This window comes from Sciurus carolinensis, unplaced genomic scaffold (assembly GCF_902686445.1).
Source record: "Sciurus carolinensis unplaced genomic scaffold, mSciCar1.2, whole genome shotgun sequence".
In the NCBI taxonomy this organism is placed as follows: Eukaryota; Metazoa; Chordata; class Mammalia; order Rodentia; family Sciuridae; genus Sciurus; species Sciurus carolinensis.
The window spans coordinates 1,981,727-1,998,974 of record NW_025920133.1 but is presented as its reverse complement, the minus strand read 5'-3'; positions in this window follow the sequence as shown (position 1 = coordinate 1,998,974).

Below are 17,248 nucleotides of genomic sequence, written 5' to 3'. Positions count from 1 at the left end.
CCCAGTGCTGCTTCCTGACCTTCAGCCTGCTGTCCTGCCCAGGGGAGAGCTCACCTCAGAAGGAGTCCTCTGCCCTGGGCAGGCTCTCTCAGCTTCCTCCTCTCTTCCTATGATTCATGCAGGTCACAGAACACAGAAGTCCATGCAGTTTATGTTGCACACACAGTAGGTGTCCAGCACATAGTAGGTGTTGGTTTGATGTTTGCAAAAGAAATGAATCCTTAATTTGTAGATGCTATATTCTTTAAGTATGGCCTAGTGCTGGAGGTACAGGAGCAGAGAAAGCAGATAAGGACACTGACTGGATCAGTCCAAGGCGCTAAGAGCCTTGGTAAAGAGACTGGAGAGAAGGATGCTCTCAGTGACCTTTGCAGATCTGAAAGGAGAAGATGTGAAGCAGCTCAGCTCTGGAGGGAGTGATGTGGCCAGAGTGCAGAGAGCAGAGCAAGATGGGGACCCAGACAAAATCAGCAGTGGGGTACAGAGGTGAAGAGTCCAGCTCATGCAGGGCGAGGAGGGAAATGGTTGGCTGGGGTTACAGAAAAGGACCAATGGCTGTGAAGCATCAAACCGCGAGGAGCATTGTCAGGTTCAGGAGGCCACCCCTGCTCGAAGCACACTCCCTGGACAGATGGTTGACAGCACTGCTGGTGGCACCACCTTGGTGGAAGACAATACTTATGATGACTTACTATGTTGAATGGGAGCCTGTGTATGCAGGAGAGCTTGCTGAGCATGTTGGTCTGGAAAATGCAAAGTGCACGATGAAGTGCACCTTCCTGCAGAATACTAGGAGGAGCGGGCAGGGCAGGCTGCACTTTGCAGGCTCTACCAGGAGGACCATGAAGGGCAGGCTGCAGAGTACAGGCTCTGCCAGGAGGAGCGGGCAGGGCAGGCGCAGTGTGCAGGTTCTACCAGGAGGAGCAGGCAGACAAGCTGCAGAGTGCAGGCTCTACCAGGAGGACCATGAGGGGCAGGCTGCAGAGTGCAGGTTCTGGCTGCCTGGGCCTCAGATGGTGGAGCACTCAAAAGGCATGAAAGAGGTGTTTCCTACCTGCTTCTTGTCACTGCATAGTTCAGTCCATCGAATCCACACGTGTGGGGATCTTCAGAACAGCCTGCTGTGGCAGCAGGGCTTGTGTGTGCCTCAGCGGTCTGATTTCAGGGGTGTTGGGAGGCTCCCTGAATAACTGGAAAAGACTCATTAAGGCTCAGTTATGGATGAAGTCCTGTAGATGCATTTTCTGGAAAGAATAAGTAGCATTTTAGCCTCTCACTGCATAAAGGGTACGTCAAGCGGAAGGAAGACAGCTGGCAGCGAGGAGGAGTTCACAGGACACTGTGGAGATGAGGCATCAGGGTGTAAACAACAGCAAAAGAGGCAGAGGCCGAGGGTATGTGCTCCTCACCTGGAGCTCAAGGTCACTGTGGCATTGTGTTGCCCACTCTGGTCCTCAAGGACTTGTGCAAACGCCTGCCAGCCCAATCCCCCACTCAACCTTATTGGCCGCCAGACTCAGTAGCAAGAGTAGGAGCAAGGCAGTCTCCAGCAGCCACCAGAGGCCCTGCCACCTGGCGTGGAGACAGCTGGCTCAGAACCCTGCATTTCAAAGCTCACTGCTGATGTCGCAGTGGACACCTCATTGCTTCACCAGGACACAGTGAAGGACATGCTCCCATGCCCACTTCCAGCTCTGGTCGGCTCCTAGGTGTGTTTCTGACTAGCCATCATCACCCTGCTCTCCTCCCTCTCTAACACTTGGTTTTTCACAAACTTTCTTAAATAGTCATCACAGAATGTGCCCTTTAAGTTTGTACTCTAGGATCTGCCCGGGTGCAAGATGTGCACACTCTGCTCACCCCAGAAGTACCCACACAGCCCTCCCCGGGAAGTCCACCTGCAGATCAGCCAACTGCGGAATCGCTTCTGTCATCCCTCTGTCCTTCCTGCGCTTTTCCCTAAGGGGGTCCAGTACACCGCACAACACACCCCTTACAAAACACCTTGCTGGAAACTGCTGGTTACACGTGAACTGGTGGCCTGTTAGCTCAGCGTCAGCAAGACTCACTAATCCCTTCTCCCCCGCCATCTTCCATGAGGGTTTTACCAGGAGAACAAAAAGGCGAGTGGGATTAACTGCAGGCAGGGATTGGCTCATGAAGGACCCCTCCACAGTCGGCCCATGGGGAAGCAGGACTGGGCGGTCACCAGGTCTCCTTCCAGCAGTGAGAACTGGAGACCCTGCAAGGGCGTCAGGCACCCTGGTTCTACTCCAGGAGGTACAATGCCTGTGGATGGTGGCTTCTTCAACGGACTCCAAAGCATGGAAGCTGGATCACTTTCTTCTTTCTTGAACACATTCCACATGTAATAATCAAAGAACTCTATGGATAAGTGTAATTGTCCGGTTGAAGAGAAATTGAAGTGAGGCGTTCTCTGTGTTCATAGTTTGTTAACTAATTTAGTACCATTTCTAGACATAGTTTATGCACTGTAAGGAGAAAGGTGCCATAAAATTTGCAATTTTCAGACCAAATAAAAGAAATACAGTATGATACTCACAATATATGTGCTCTCTCTATATATACACATACATGGCATGTAACAGAATTTCAGCTCAAAATGTGAAGTAGATGGTGTATTGGCTGGAATGTTTTTACCTACTTTTGAAAGACATTGGTGTAGAGTGAAACAGACATCATTACCTCCTGTGCACGCATGACTGCATGACCAATGTGATCCTATAATATGTAGAATAAGAAAAATGAGAGTTTACACTCCATTTATGTGTGACAAATCAAGGTGTGTAAAGGCATTCTACTGTCATGTGCAACTAATTAAAAAATTTAAAAAGTGATTGGAAATAAGTGCAGCTTAAGTAAGGCAAGAGCATTTTCTGCACCTGTCTGTTCAGTCCACACATGGCCTACAGGCTGCAATGTCACCTTCAGAAGCCCAGGCTCCATACGTCTCTGCATTCCACCACCTTTGGCAGGCCATGTCTGCTCCCCAGGACCACTCCTGGGAGGAAGAGTTGCTGGTGCTGGAGCCACCGTCCCCATCATCAGAGCAAGGAGTACAGAAAGGATGGAAAACACAGGACAGCTTGGTCTGGTAGGAGATTCTGTCTCTAAGAAAGCTTCTTAGAGGAGCAATTCAGTGTCTCCCACTCACGCCCAGTGGTTAGAACTGAGTCATGTGCTCAGGTCACACCCAGTTGAAAAAGAAGCCAGAATGTGTCATTTTCATATAGATGAATTATAACCCAAGGAATTTGGATCCTTCTACTAAGGACAAGAGAAGGCAAGAGAGTGAATATATGATTCACAACCTCTGCCACAGTTGGGTTGCTAAGAAGTTGTCTAGAGTATGAATTTCTGTTTATCAAATTTTATGTTTGTAATTTTTATGTTTGTATACAATTTTATATATTCCATACATAAATACTGATATAGAGATGATAGTTTTTGGCAAAACATTTAATAAATATTAATTAAACACCTAATACACTATATTACCATAGGCCCCAGGAATAGAAAGGTAAATAAAGTAATAGCTTCTCTGAATTTACTTAGAATTTAGATAGGTATGTGGTTAAATCAACTGTTAGTTACATAAAAATTGTCAATAAAAACAAATATTTCACTTCTGTGTATATAACATGAGTTCCATGACTGTGAAAGTGGTGAAAATCATTTTTTTAAAGAACACAGATTTTACCTATCTGGAAACTCTTCTAACAGTATATGGGAAATAAAGAAATATTTATTCAATAAAATCAAGTTAGATGTTTGAATAAAGACCTGCCTCCTCCCTTCCCCTGGAAACTCAATATTGTATTCCAATCCAAACTGAGAGGGTGAAGGCCCTGGCTCCTGCTCACTCAGCCACAGTTGGGGACTGTCTTCCCTGCAAGGCAGATGTCAGCATTTTCCATCAGGCCTCAGCTGGCTGTTGCTAAGACTGAGTTCCAAGTGAGTGCAGCCAAAAGGCAGGGAATCTCTTCTTCCCAGCCACTCCACTCCATCACATGATGGAGACCCTAGCTGGGAGGCACTGCTGAGAGCATTGGTGAGCATCTCACATGGGGGGAGGCAAGCCTATCCACTGCCCTATTAACAGAGCCAACACTCAGCTCCTGAAGCAAGGATGTCAATAAAAGGAAGAGTATCCTAATCCCCATCCCCAACTCCAAAGCCTAATTCAGGAATCTGCTTGAGGGAAGAAGCAGACCATAAAACAGACAGGTCCCAATGTCCTCCTAAAGGAACTCACTTCATTTGCAGCAGATTGTGGAGAAGTTCAAGGCTAAGGACACTTCCAAACCAGTGGGGAATGTAATAAAAGGCAACTGGCAGAATATGGGCAGAACATTGGAGATATAAGCTAACCTGCAGGCCAGCTAAGTTACCCAACAGAACTGGGAAGAGACAGTAAGGAGGAGCCTTCCTAGGATGAGAACAAACTTCAAACACTGAACTCAACAATTATCTTTCAAAGAGGTTTGAATGTGAGACAGAAGAGCATGGAGAAAACAATAGAATCAACCAGCAATTACTGTCTTAACATCTTAGTGTAGGCAGGAAAAGAGAGCCCTGCAAAGCCAAGGCTATCCATGAGTGACTGTGGAAATACTCACCCTGTGGAGCCCAAATAATTCAGCTAGTCTCAAAACAAATAAAAATCAAATGAAAATAGCAAGCTCCAGAGAGTGCTACCAGGAGTCAGTTTCCACACATTACCTAAAACGTCCAGCTTCCCACAAAAACATGAGACATGAAAAGAAAATGTGATCTGTATATCAAAAATATAGCAAGCAACAGAAACTAAGAGAGATCAACCAGATGCTGAATTTAACATGCAAAGACCATATTTCATGATAAATATGGTCTCAAGGTCAAGATACATATGTTCAAAGAATGCAAGTAAACAAGATGGAATAAATAAATGATGGCATGATAAAGTCATCTAGAATAGATGGTATTGATGAAGAGGTATTTTTTAAAAGGAATTCAAAGGAAATTCTGGAGTTGAAAATTAGAATAACTGAAATTAAAGATCCATTAAAAGGACTCAACAATATATTCAAACTGGCAAAAAGAAGAACTTGATAATAGATTGATAAAAATTTTACAATCTGAAGAACAGAGACAAAAGCAGGAAGAAAAATGAATAGAATGTCAGAGAAATGAAGAACATTATTAAACAAACCAATATATGCATAAATGTACTAGCAGGAGGAGGAAGAAAGAAGGAACTGGAAATTATTTGACAAAATAATGCCAGAAATCTACCAAAATTTGTTGAAAAACTTTAACAGGGACATTCAAGAAGCTCAACAAACTCCAAGCAGAAATTCAATCACTTCATAGTCAAAATACTGACATTCAAAGTAGAATATCTTGAAAACAGAAAAGAAAAATGATCCAACACTTACATGGGAACCGGGATAAGATTAACAGCTGACTTCCTGTCCAAAACAATGGAAGCCAGAAGGCAGTACTCAAAGAGAAACATTAAGAATTCTATATCCAGAAACATCTATCTTTCAAAATTGTTGGGGAAGTAAAATAAAGTTTTGGTTTTTCTATAAACAGAAACTGAGAAAGTGTTGCTAAGAAACATTTTATAAGAAATCCTGCAGGAAGTTTCTCAAGCTATGGGTGATCATAGATAAGGTGTACAAGAAGATAAAGGTAATTACATAATTATAAAAGACAGCATAAACACCTGTTTCTTTACCTTTTATTCTCTTATTACAAAAACTATTGTACAATACATAGGAAATATTATGTTGTGGTTACAAAATATATAAATGTAATATATACCAATAACCATACATCAGGTGGGTGGCCACTAATTTGTCCTGGATTAAGGAAATGATCACAGATACTAACTTGAATCCACAGGAACAAATGAAGATAACTGGAAATTATAACTATGGAAAATAAAGAGCATAATGTAACCTGCTTTTTGTGTCTTCTCTCATTTAAAACCAGAAAATGATTTAAAGTAATTATAACAATATTTTGTTGAGTCAACACTTGTTAAACAAGTGACAGATGTAAACCAGGTTTTATCAATACTAGCATTAAATATAAGTGGATTAAACAATTCAACCAATAGGCAGAGACTATCAGATTAAAAAATAAAAATAGAACCTAGGTGTTGTCTATAGTTGACTCACTTTAGATTCACATGCAAACAGAGTAAAGAAGATAGAAAATACATATTATGCAATAGAAACCACAGGATGATGGAGTGATGATAATAATATCAGACAAAATAAAAATTGTAAAAGTTACTAGAGATTAAAAAGGTATCCCTAAGTGATAAGATGTTCAGTCCATCAGAAAGACATAACAATAATTAAATAAATGTATATTATAAGATATGTGTATCAAAACATACAAAGCAAAAACTGACAGAAATTAAGGAAGAATTCAATAATGATGGTGGACACCTTAATACTCCTCTTTCGGCAACTAGTATAACAACTAGCATAAGGTCAACTCAGAAATAGGAAGCTTGAAAGAACTGGACCTGATGGAGATCTATGCAACATTCTGCCACATCAGTAGGACATATGTTCTTCTCAAAGTGGAAATTAGAAAATGCTTTGTGATGGATGAAAATGAAGATCCAATATATCAAAATATGCGATGTAGCTAAAGAAGATCTTAAAAGTAAATTTACAGTTGTAAGTGTTTATATTAAAAAGAAGAAAGATTTCAAATAAGTGAGCTAAACTTTCACCTTAATTCACAAGAAAATTAAAAGCAAACTAAACTTAAAGAAAAAGCTAACAGAAGAAATAATAAATATTTGACCAGAAACTAATGAAAGAGATGATAGAAAAATAACAGAGGGAAAAAATCTAAATAAAAACGGATTTTTGGGGGGGAAAAAATCAAAGAAATTGCAAGCATTTAGTTTGATTGACCAAGGGGGAGGTGGAGACAGAGTAGAGTCAAATTACCAGAATCAGAATGGAAGCAGAGACATTATTACCAACCTCACAGAAATAAGAACAAATATAAGGAATAACACATGCACTGTGTAGACAAAATGCACAAATCCTTAGAAAGACAGAGACTGCCAAAACTGACTCAAGAAGAAGTACTTTATTTAAATTGACCTATAACAGTAGAGAAATTGAATTACTACTAATAATAAACTGTCTACAAAAGGAAACTCAGATTCAAATGAACACACAGGTGATTTTTACCAAACAGAAGAGTTAATATCAGTTCTTCAGTTATTTCAAAATATAGTAGAGAAAATACTAAACATCGTGTTCTGTAATAGCAGTATGTTGAAACCAAAACTAGGCAAAACATTACAAAAAAACTTCAAACCAATATATTAGCAAACTAAGTTCAGGAACATGCACAAAGAATTATGCACCATAATCAAGTGGGCTTTATCACAGGAACACAGGTTTAACATCTACAAATTAATTGATGTAATGCACCACATCCATAGAATATGAAAACAAAAACCATATATTCATCTCAATAGATACAGAAGAGACATTTGACAAAACCCCTACATCCTTTCATGATAAAAATGCTCAACAAATTAGCAAGAGAAGAGGCCTCCCTCAACAGTAAAGGGAGTCCACAAACCCACAGGTGACACCTCCGGAGTGGTGCAAGACAAGAAGATTTCCACATACAGATGGAGACCAGGATAATCGCAGCTCCCACTCAAATCTGTGTTGTACTGAAGGTGCTAGCCATGGAAATTGACAAGAATGAGAAATAAAAGGCATTCATATTGAAAATGAAGAAGCAAAATCATCACTACTGGCAAATGATACATGACTTTATATGTAGAAGATCCTAAGATACACATGCACATGCGCACACACACATACACACACACATACAATTGCAAATAAAAGAATTCAGCAAGGTCGAAATATATGAAATTGATATATATAAGTTAATTGTATCCTTGTACATTCACAATGAATAACACAAAAATTAAGCTAGGAAAATAATTCCATCTACAAAAGAATCAGAAAAGAATGAAAAGATTTGGAATAAATTTAACAAAAGAAGTGAAAACTTTTCTACTTAGAAAATAAGACAACAGTTGAAAGAAATTTAAAAGTCAATAAATAAATGAAACAAACATTTTATATTCATGGGTGTTGAGAAGATGGCAATATTCTCAACTGATCTACAGATTCAATAGAATCCCTATAAAATCCCAACTGGTTTCTTCGGAGAAATGGACAAGCTGATTCTACAACTCATGTACAATTATAAGAGACTCTGAATATCCAAAAGAGTTAAAGAAAAACAAATCTAGAGAACTCACACTTCAATATCAAATTGACCATAAATCTTACATTCTTGCCAGGATGCAGCAACCCACTGGGAGCTGCTTCTCAGAGATGTAACATTCTCCAGTGCTTTGGCACAGTCTTGCTCCAGAGCTCCAGGACCTGATACTTCCCCTGGGGCTTGCTATAGACTCTCCTGCAGCTATTCCCACCTCGGCACCTGGAACACCAGTCTTTGTGCTTGCTTTATGCACCCTGTTTCTGACACAGGAGAGACCTGTCACAGAGCCCTGTCCTACTCCAAGTCCTCCAACGTGGATCTTGTCCATCCCCAGATGCATGGGCCTGAACAGCATGCACAGACCTGGAGTATGTCCCTGTATAATCCACCACACCTTTGCAGAGCTGTTCTTTCCACTTTGAGGTCAAGATGCAATGTGCCCCTGGAGATCCCATGCTCCTCTGAGTTGACCCTTAAACACTGTATGCAGTGGCAAGTCTTCTCCTCTGTATGGCTTCTCCCCCAAGGTCTGCAGTGTTTGTTTTACCAATTCCCCAACATACCAACGCCTCCGTGGTCTTGTTGGAGCAGATGGCACATTGATGACATGAATCAGGTGATGCTTTGTGGGCTCTCCAGACAGTTCAGAGCTTCTGAGGCTGGATGAGGGTGGGAGCAGAGGAGTTCACATAGCCTGAAGGAGGGCAGAAAGTGAGTATTTTTCGCCCATTCCACATGACTGCAAACTGTATGTCATCCTTTCTTCTAGTTGGAATAGGAAATACTGCATTCCCAAATCCATGTCTGTATACAGGTCCTGAGGTTTTCATGTCTGCCTCTCTGAAGGTGCCACCTGTAGGACAGCAGCTATGTCAGGGACACTACTTCGCTGAACTTGTGGTGGTCTATCATGACTCTCTGGCATCTGTCCAGCCTCTGCAGGGGACAAACAGACACAGAGACAGCACGCCTGGGCAGCCAGCACTTGTACATCCTCTAAAGCAGTCCTAGCCCCACCCATGCTTGTGATGTTGCTCATTACTGACTCAGTTTGGGGTTGGGAAAGCAGCAGCGCCTGGAGTCTCTACTTAGTTTTCCCAGTATGACAACGTTCCCCTTCAGGCCTGTGTGAGAATTACTCCAACTATCAAGCACGCCAGTCCCAATCACAAAGTCAGAGACTGGGGTGATGTCCACTGGGTGGACACAAAGGCATGGAGTTCCCCTCTGTAAAGGACTTTTTCCAGGACTCCATTCATGACCTGGCCTCCATAAATCTGCACTCTAGTAGAAGGTTATGAAGACACTTTGGGTCCCTGGGAACCAGTGTAAATGCAGATCCTATGTTCAGCTGTCCTTGAGCTGTCCAGGTATTTCTCTTTCCATGGGTATAGTCCTCTGAATAGGTGGCCACTGGTCCCTCCCTGAGGACAGGACCATCAGTCCTGTACACACTTGCAAGGAGATGCAGAGACCTTCACCCTAAGAACCCAGTGAGCACTTTTCTTTCAGTGGGTTTCAGATCTGAACATTGGCTTCAGCCCGGATGCTGCCCAGGAGATCGGGGTCTTTATTCCTCCACCCTGCTCTCTTCTCGTAGTGATGTGGTCCAGCAGTCATGTTACTGGTGGCTTGTGCATGGTGCCTCCACTGACTGTCTACAGTGCTCCCCTCAGAGCCAGGCCCTGAGTTGGCCTCCCCACTCTGTGGTCACTGCACTGACCATTGCTGTGGCTGTCCAGAAGCCAAGCATACCACCTCGAGGCTCAGCATTCCTGGTTCTGCTTCTACCAACATGGCCCCACCAGAAGCAGAGGCCACAATGGGACCAGATGGTTGCAGTGTTGCCTGGAGGAATTATATGGGAGATGAAGGTGGAGGGAACATGCAGGCATGATGTAGGACCAAGACCCTGGATGGAGAGGGGGAAGGAAGAAAGGGTCATAAGGTCTTCAGGCATACAGTTCACAGAAAGCATGATGGGGAGGCACTGACCAAAACCCGGTGTCCCCAGGGAACAGCTGCCTTACTTGGTTGCTGGCTGAGGACAGACTCTGGGAACCATAGCTTCAGAGAGAACACACCATGGATCCAGAGACCCAGGGGCTGGAGGAGAAGGATTGTCGGTACTCGCTGAGGCAGGCACTTTTAAGGAGATCTGGGTAGGGCCTTTCCAAGCCACCACCAGGTGGTACCTTTCTTCTTTGTCAGACACTGCAGTCCCATTAAAATGCCCATGGAAATGCTACCGGTTGTTTTCACTTTAAGGATCATTTTATAAAACATTATGTGCCTGGCAGTGGCACACCAAAGTCATCTCACACAGCATTTGGAAAGTCAGTGCTGGGTTTATATGAAAAAATAAAATGACAGAGTCTATCCAAGCGCCTCTGAGCATTTCTCAGAGCTTTGGGCTGTTTAGCCAAGCTGCATGGAGCATGTGCCAAGTACAGCTGCCAGGACGAGAGAGATGAGCCCTGATGGAGCACATCAGACGGCCGTCTCACCAGTACAGGCCCTTGGGCGCCAGGGGATCATGGGGTCATGCAACAGGAATGCACCCCTTGAGTGACGAAGTTCATTAGCACCACACCGGGAGCAGCACCCGGTCAATTAGCAGTAACACCAATGTCTTCTGCACAATCCTCACTCAAATGTCAGTGCAGATCCACAGTCCCAAACTTTCCCCTCAGCGCAGGACTCCCTGGTGTCACCAATAGACATCCACCACAGACACACCCAGAGCTGTACTGTGCACCTCTTCTGCCTCGACTGAAGACCCATGTCCGTTTCATCACTGTCCGACATCCCAGGTTTGCATCAGCCTGCATGCAGCAGGCACCTGTTCACACAGAAGGACATCATCCTTCCTTCCACTATGGTGTCAGGCAGACCTGATGGGTCACCATGTGTTAATGACCTCATGAAATGAAAACCTGTTCCAGTAAGCTTGATTTAAAGTGACTCATGATTGTCTTCCAAGTTCTTAATATGAAGAACTCTCAAAGGGCACACCCAGAGTCAGCTGACCCAGTGGAGCAGGAGATGGCAACCCCCTCTCTTAGCAGACTCCTGCAAGGTCACAGACTCCACAGACAGCCCATGTGAAAGTGAGCTATCATAGTGATAAAAACCATATTTGATTAACCATACTTTAAGAAAGAGAAATCCAGAGATATAGCTGGCTTCATGCATAGTTGAATTACAGAACTCAGCAATCTCTCTCTCTTCCTCTTTCCTGTCTTTCCTCCCCTCTCCCTCCCCCTCTCCTTTTCCTCTCCTCTCTTTCCCTCCTCTCGACCCCTTCTTCTGCATGGGTTTAATATTGAAGTCCATTCTTGCCATGTGGTCATTCTAGAAAAGGCAAATTAGAAACATAGATATTGAAGATTACACACACACACATGCACACAGGGTGGGGGAGTTCCAGCAGTCTCTGGAAAGCATCTGTAGGCTGGGTTGGGTCACATGCCTGTTCCTGGGCCAGTCATGGTGCTAAGAAGGGGGAGAGCTTGGTACTTAGGAAGCCTGGCTGGGTCACATGCTCATCCCCTGATGGAGATGGTGGGTAGGAGATGGAGTTTCCGGGGATGGCCACACAGACTAAGAGTGAGTGGAGGTAATTTCCCCAGAGGGAGGATGAGCAAGAAGAACAGGCTCCACCACATGTTGTCTGTTGCAGCTGGGCTTGCTCCTCATCTCTGAAGTAACCACCACGTGAGGGCAGCAATCTTCCCCTTGCTCAGGGGCCACAGTCCATTGAGGAGACAGACTTCTCACACAGCACAGTGGAACTTCGAGCAGGATGGGACGTGGTGTATTCTCAAAGCTAAGTGTGCACTTTAGCTGGTGAAGGTTGGAGGGCTTAGAGCAGTTTTGTGCAGAGGCTTGGGTTTGGGTGGATCCCCCCTTAGGGTGGAGGAGACTGGGAGATGTGCCTAAAGAAGTCGGGTGCAAACCTGTTCAGAAGGACTTCCTGAAGGGCAGCGTGTCCAGCTGTTGAAGACACACTTTTCAGTCATAAAGTCCTGATTTTTCTAGAATCTTCCTCTTTGAACATGAGTATATCGTTCAGCAACAATAACAATAGTAGAAATGGTTGACTTTTATCAAATGTTTGCCTGGTCCCAAATAGTAATTCACTATTTACACATATTTACTCATAAAACATTCACAGCTGTTCTGAGAGGCAGGTGCTCTTATTGACTGTATTTTACAAATGAGGAAAACAGCATATTGGTGGTTAGATAGCAGCAAACGTCTCAGGGCTGACCACAGAGAGGGCTGGGCCTCACCCCTAGGGAGGCTGGTTAGGGACTCCACTTCTCAACCAATGCCCTTTCACTTTCTGAGCCTCATTCACATATGTAAAGTGGAGATAAGAAGCTGCACTTAACCCAGAGGAATTTCATAAAAATTAGATAATACCAGTAACACATGGAAAGCACTCAGCATGTAGTGCTGATTATGATTGTTGTATGAAGTAACTGTAGTGACCTCTGGGGTGGGGCAAGGGGTGGATTTGAGTTAGAAGGGTTTGATAACATGTCCTGATGTTGACTTTCCTCATGGTTTAACTTGGACCATTTAACTACTCTGAGCTTCCTTTCAGTTCATCTGTAAAGTTGAAATTATATCAATGTAAAAAAATATGCTTGTTTTTGTGAAACACTACCTAAAACAAAATCCAAGACAAGGCTTCAGGGACTTCCACAGGACACACACATGAGAGGTCAGCATGCCGCGCAGGTGTGCGAACCCAACTTGAGGCTGTGGCTGCTCACGTGATGGGTGGCCCCTGAGGTGCTGCTCCATCCCTGCCCTGAGTCGGGCAGCTGCATGCCTGAGGACTCCTCACCCAGGCCGTTTGCAGGTGGCCAAAGCAGAGGCTCCATGACTCATGTGTTCTCCACCTGGGCCAGGCTTCCTGCTGGTGTAGGCTTGGCAATGTTGCCTCCTCTGGTGGCACTTGTGGTGAACAGCTGATGCAGGTGCAGCAGGAAGGAAGGTCTGACTTCGGGACCCTGGAGCAAAGAATAGAAGCACCAGAGATTCACCCTTTGCTTCTCTTGCCTGCCTGGTGAGATACGAGGAAGGACCCAGGATTTAATCTGGAGTGGTCGCAGAGGTGGTCTGTGGTCCCCAGGCAATGTTTGTGACATACTTACACACAAGAAGTTATTTGTGCTCATTTGAAATTCAAATTTAGTTGGGTGACACCGTGCACATACCCAGAGGTGCAGTGAGGGCCCATCTATAGAAAAGTCTTGCATTCCTACACCACTTTCTGAATAAAGTAGACGAAACAATCTCCATCTTCAGAGCACAAGCTTGGCACAGTGCTGCCATCACACTGGTCCAAGTCCTTGGACCAGGGACTGGTGGGTGCACAAGACCATCTCTACTGATCATTCAGAGTGAGGTGGCCTAGTATGGAAACTACCAGCAACCCTTATGCTGTAGTGAATCAGCAGAATCTTGACCTCTCCTAAGAAATGTTAAATGAACACAGAACTTCACAGCAATCAGGGAAGTAGAAACAACATGAGAGCCAGCAGACTGAAGTAATGGAGCCAAAGAAGATATGAGAAAGCAAAATCCCGGTGACAGAGGAGAGACAGGGATGCAGTCAGTTCGAGGTGAAAGTATAAATTTAGGCAGAGACAGACAGAACTGAGTCCTTGGAATGACAGAATGTCAAGTGCCAGTACCAACAAAGTCCTGAATTTGAAGGGACAAATACTAGAGATACTCCTGGATCCTGTTTATTCTGCAATGGATGAGCCACATTCCAACTCAGTGAAGTTTTATTTGATGGTCAGGAGACCATGCACAGTTTTGTATTTCCCTGTGTATCTTTATAATAAGTTGCTGTCAGCAGAGGTAGCAGTATGTCTGTTTCTTGAAACCTTAAATAATATTACTTCCACCTTGATTCTCTAAGAGAAAAGTGCCTCCAAAAAATTCATTCTGTGAGAACTTGAGGGTTGCTCCCAGTGGAATGGTAGTGGTGCTGGTGATCATGGTGGTGGCGGTGATGGTGGTGGTGATATGATGGTGATGGTGATGGTGATGGTGATGTTGACGGTGGTGGTGGTAGTTCTGATGATGGTGTGGTAGTGTTGATGATGGTTTGGTGGTGGTGTTGGTTTTGGTGGTATTGGTGGTGGTGGTGATGGTGATGGTGGTGGTGGTGGTGATGGTGATGGTGATGGTGGTGGTGGTGGTGATGGTGATGGTGATTAGTGGTGGTGATGATGGTGGTAATCATGGTGATGGTGGTGATGGTGGTGATGATGTGGTGATGGTGATGGTGATGGTGGTGGTGGTGTTGATGGTGATGGTGGTGGTAATGTGGTGATGCTGGTGGTGATGGAGTGGTAGTATTAGTGATGGTTTATTGGTGGTTTGTTTTGGTGGTATTGGTGGTGGTGATGGTGATGGAGGTGGTGATGATGGTGGTAATCATGGTGATGGTGGTGATGGTGGTGGTGATGTGGTGATGGGGATGGTGGTGGTGATGGTGATGGTGGTGGTATTAGTATTGAAGATGATGTGGTAGTATTGGTGATGGTTTGGTGGTGGTGTTTGTTTGGGTGGTATTGGTGGTGGTGGTGATGGTGGTGATAGCAGTGATGGCAATAGTATTGGTGTGATAATGGTGATATTCAAAGTGGTGGGAGTAGTGGTGGTGGTAGTGGTAGTGACAATGTAACAGTGACACTGATTTTGGTACAGGCTCATGCTAATTTTGAAAGCCTGCTCTAAGTGAGAAAAGGATCTCATTGTGGAGGCAGTAAGAGTGACCCTCTCCCTGGTCTTCATGTCCATTCCCAGAAGAACCATTTGAAGGCACCATTCAGTGCCCCAAATGAGTCATTAGCCACCTTGTAAGGGAGAACAGAGGGAAGGAACACAGGCATCTCAGGAGCACAGAAGGAAAAACCTCTATGCCCTGGAATAATATATTGCGCCCCTTTTTCTAACTTTGGAAGATTGCTAAAGTCAAGTGTGATGATATTTGCACTACCAGAAAGGCTGCCATTGCAGTTCTCAGAGGCATGGGTGCACACATCGGGGTGGATGAGTCCCACACACTCCTTCTCATGATCTGACATTAGCTCCTGGCTTGTACACACCGCCCAGCAAGACTCTCAGCATACACCATCTTCCAGGTTGTTAATAATGGCAATTTCATCCTTGCCTCTCAGTCTTATCTGAATTGAGGTAGAACTAATTAAATTTGTTCCAAGAGCTGATTTCTAACAGATACTGGGACAGGTAGGACAATGCTGTGTCTGGATTTGACACCAAAGAAATGTCATCCTCTCCACGTGTCAGCTGCAGTCAGGTGGTGGGGAAGATCACAGTCTCCAGCATGGCATCGGCACTTCCCCTAATGACCCGATGTGTTCCTCGGAGAGGAGGGCGGCAGCCCCAGCTCTGTGGAACTGAGGCCCTGAGGGCAGAAGAGCCACTGGTCTTGTCAGGAAGGAGTGGCTTCAGCCATGTTCAGCCCCAGGCCACATCGTTATCTGCCTTCACATGCTATCTCTGGCTCACTTAACTGCCTCTGCCAGGCAGGCTCTATCCCAAACAAGCTTTGCAGAGAAAAAGAAATGACAGATTCACAGGAACACCAGGAAGCTTGTAATTGCTCTCCATCGATAGCCTGCGTGTCTGTGGGGAGGAAGGAAAGAAGTTCAGGAAAACATGATAAATTTACACTTACATCCCAAACTGGCAGTTCTCAACATAATGTCACAGAACTCGGGTAAATCATGATTGATTATGAAGTTTATTCAAAGTAGTTTATTACTAAAAATAAAGTACAGACACGTGCAAATAACTTACCTAAAAATAGAGTAGATGAAAAATCAGTCCAATAATAATATCACTGTCCCCAATTTTCATTCTGATGTGCAGTTGCGAGCTGGAGCAACAGGAGCAGCCTGTGGAGGGACCTGAGGTGGAATGCAGAAGCCGGCTGCTGTGGGGTGCAGGGTGTAGGGAGAGGGGTGCACAGCAACGTTGCTGCCTGCCTCCTCAGAAGAAAGCATGAGACTGAAGTCTGATTTGCTGTGACTTCAGCTTGCATGTGGATCCTGTTCTAAAAGTGTCTCTGCCTTGGTATTTAGGGTTGGCCACCTAATTATGCCAGAAGCCAATGGCTCAATGCTAACTTCAGTTAAACTTATCCTAGGTTTCAAATTAAGAAGACTATTGAAGTCTGTCCTTCTCTGGGGACTGAAGTGTCCCCTGAGGAGGAAGAGGGGAGGGGCCCTGTCATGGAGTGCCCCTGACCCCCATGAATCCACAGGTTGTCCTGACGTCCATCTGGCCAGGGAACTTCAGTTCCATATGGAACAGGGGAGAAGTTTTGTTCTCTTGAAATGTTCCTTGAGAACTATTCACAAGGAAAGTAGTGTAGCAGGAAAAAGTCTTTCTTCTTCCAGCAAGTGAGGACCATGAGAGTGTGACTGCCTCTCCAGCAGGAGCAGATGTTGGAGGGGCCACTTGTGAGCCAAAGGAGCAACATGGTGGCTTTAAGGGGAAGCAGAGTGGTACAGAAGAACTAGGCCAATGGAAGACAGCAAGGGACTCCAGCGAGGAACTTCAGGGAGCACACACAACATCCGGAGGGCCTCCTGGGCAGTCTCCTGTTGGGGCTGGGATGAAGCCACTCCAGAAAACGAGGTAAGCCTGCTGCCATTCCAGAAGCATCTGTGGTTGGCACTGTGCCCAGCTCAGTCCCTCTGGCCTGTTCACGGAGAGGCCACTGAGGATGGTTCATGGCCTCACAAGATGCAAAACCTCTTCCATGTGAGGAAGGGAGCCTCTTCCAGGAGAACTCAGTGTCTGGACTCTGGCGACTTTATGGATTTCAGCTCATCGAACATGCCAAGAGTTCAGTTAAGTACCAAAGGCACGAGAAGATGGCATTCTTAGATCT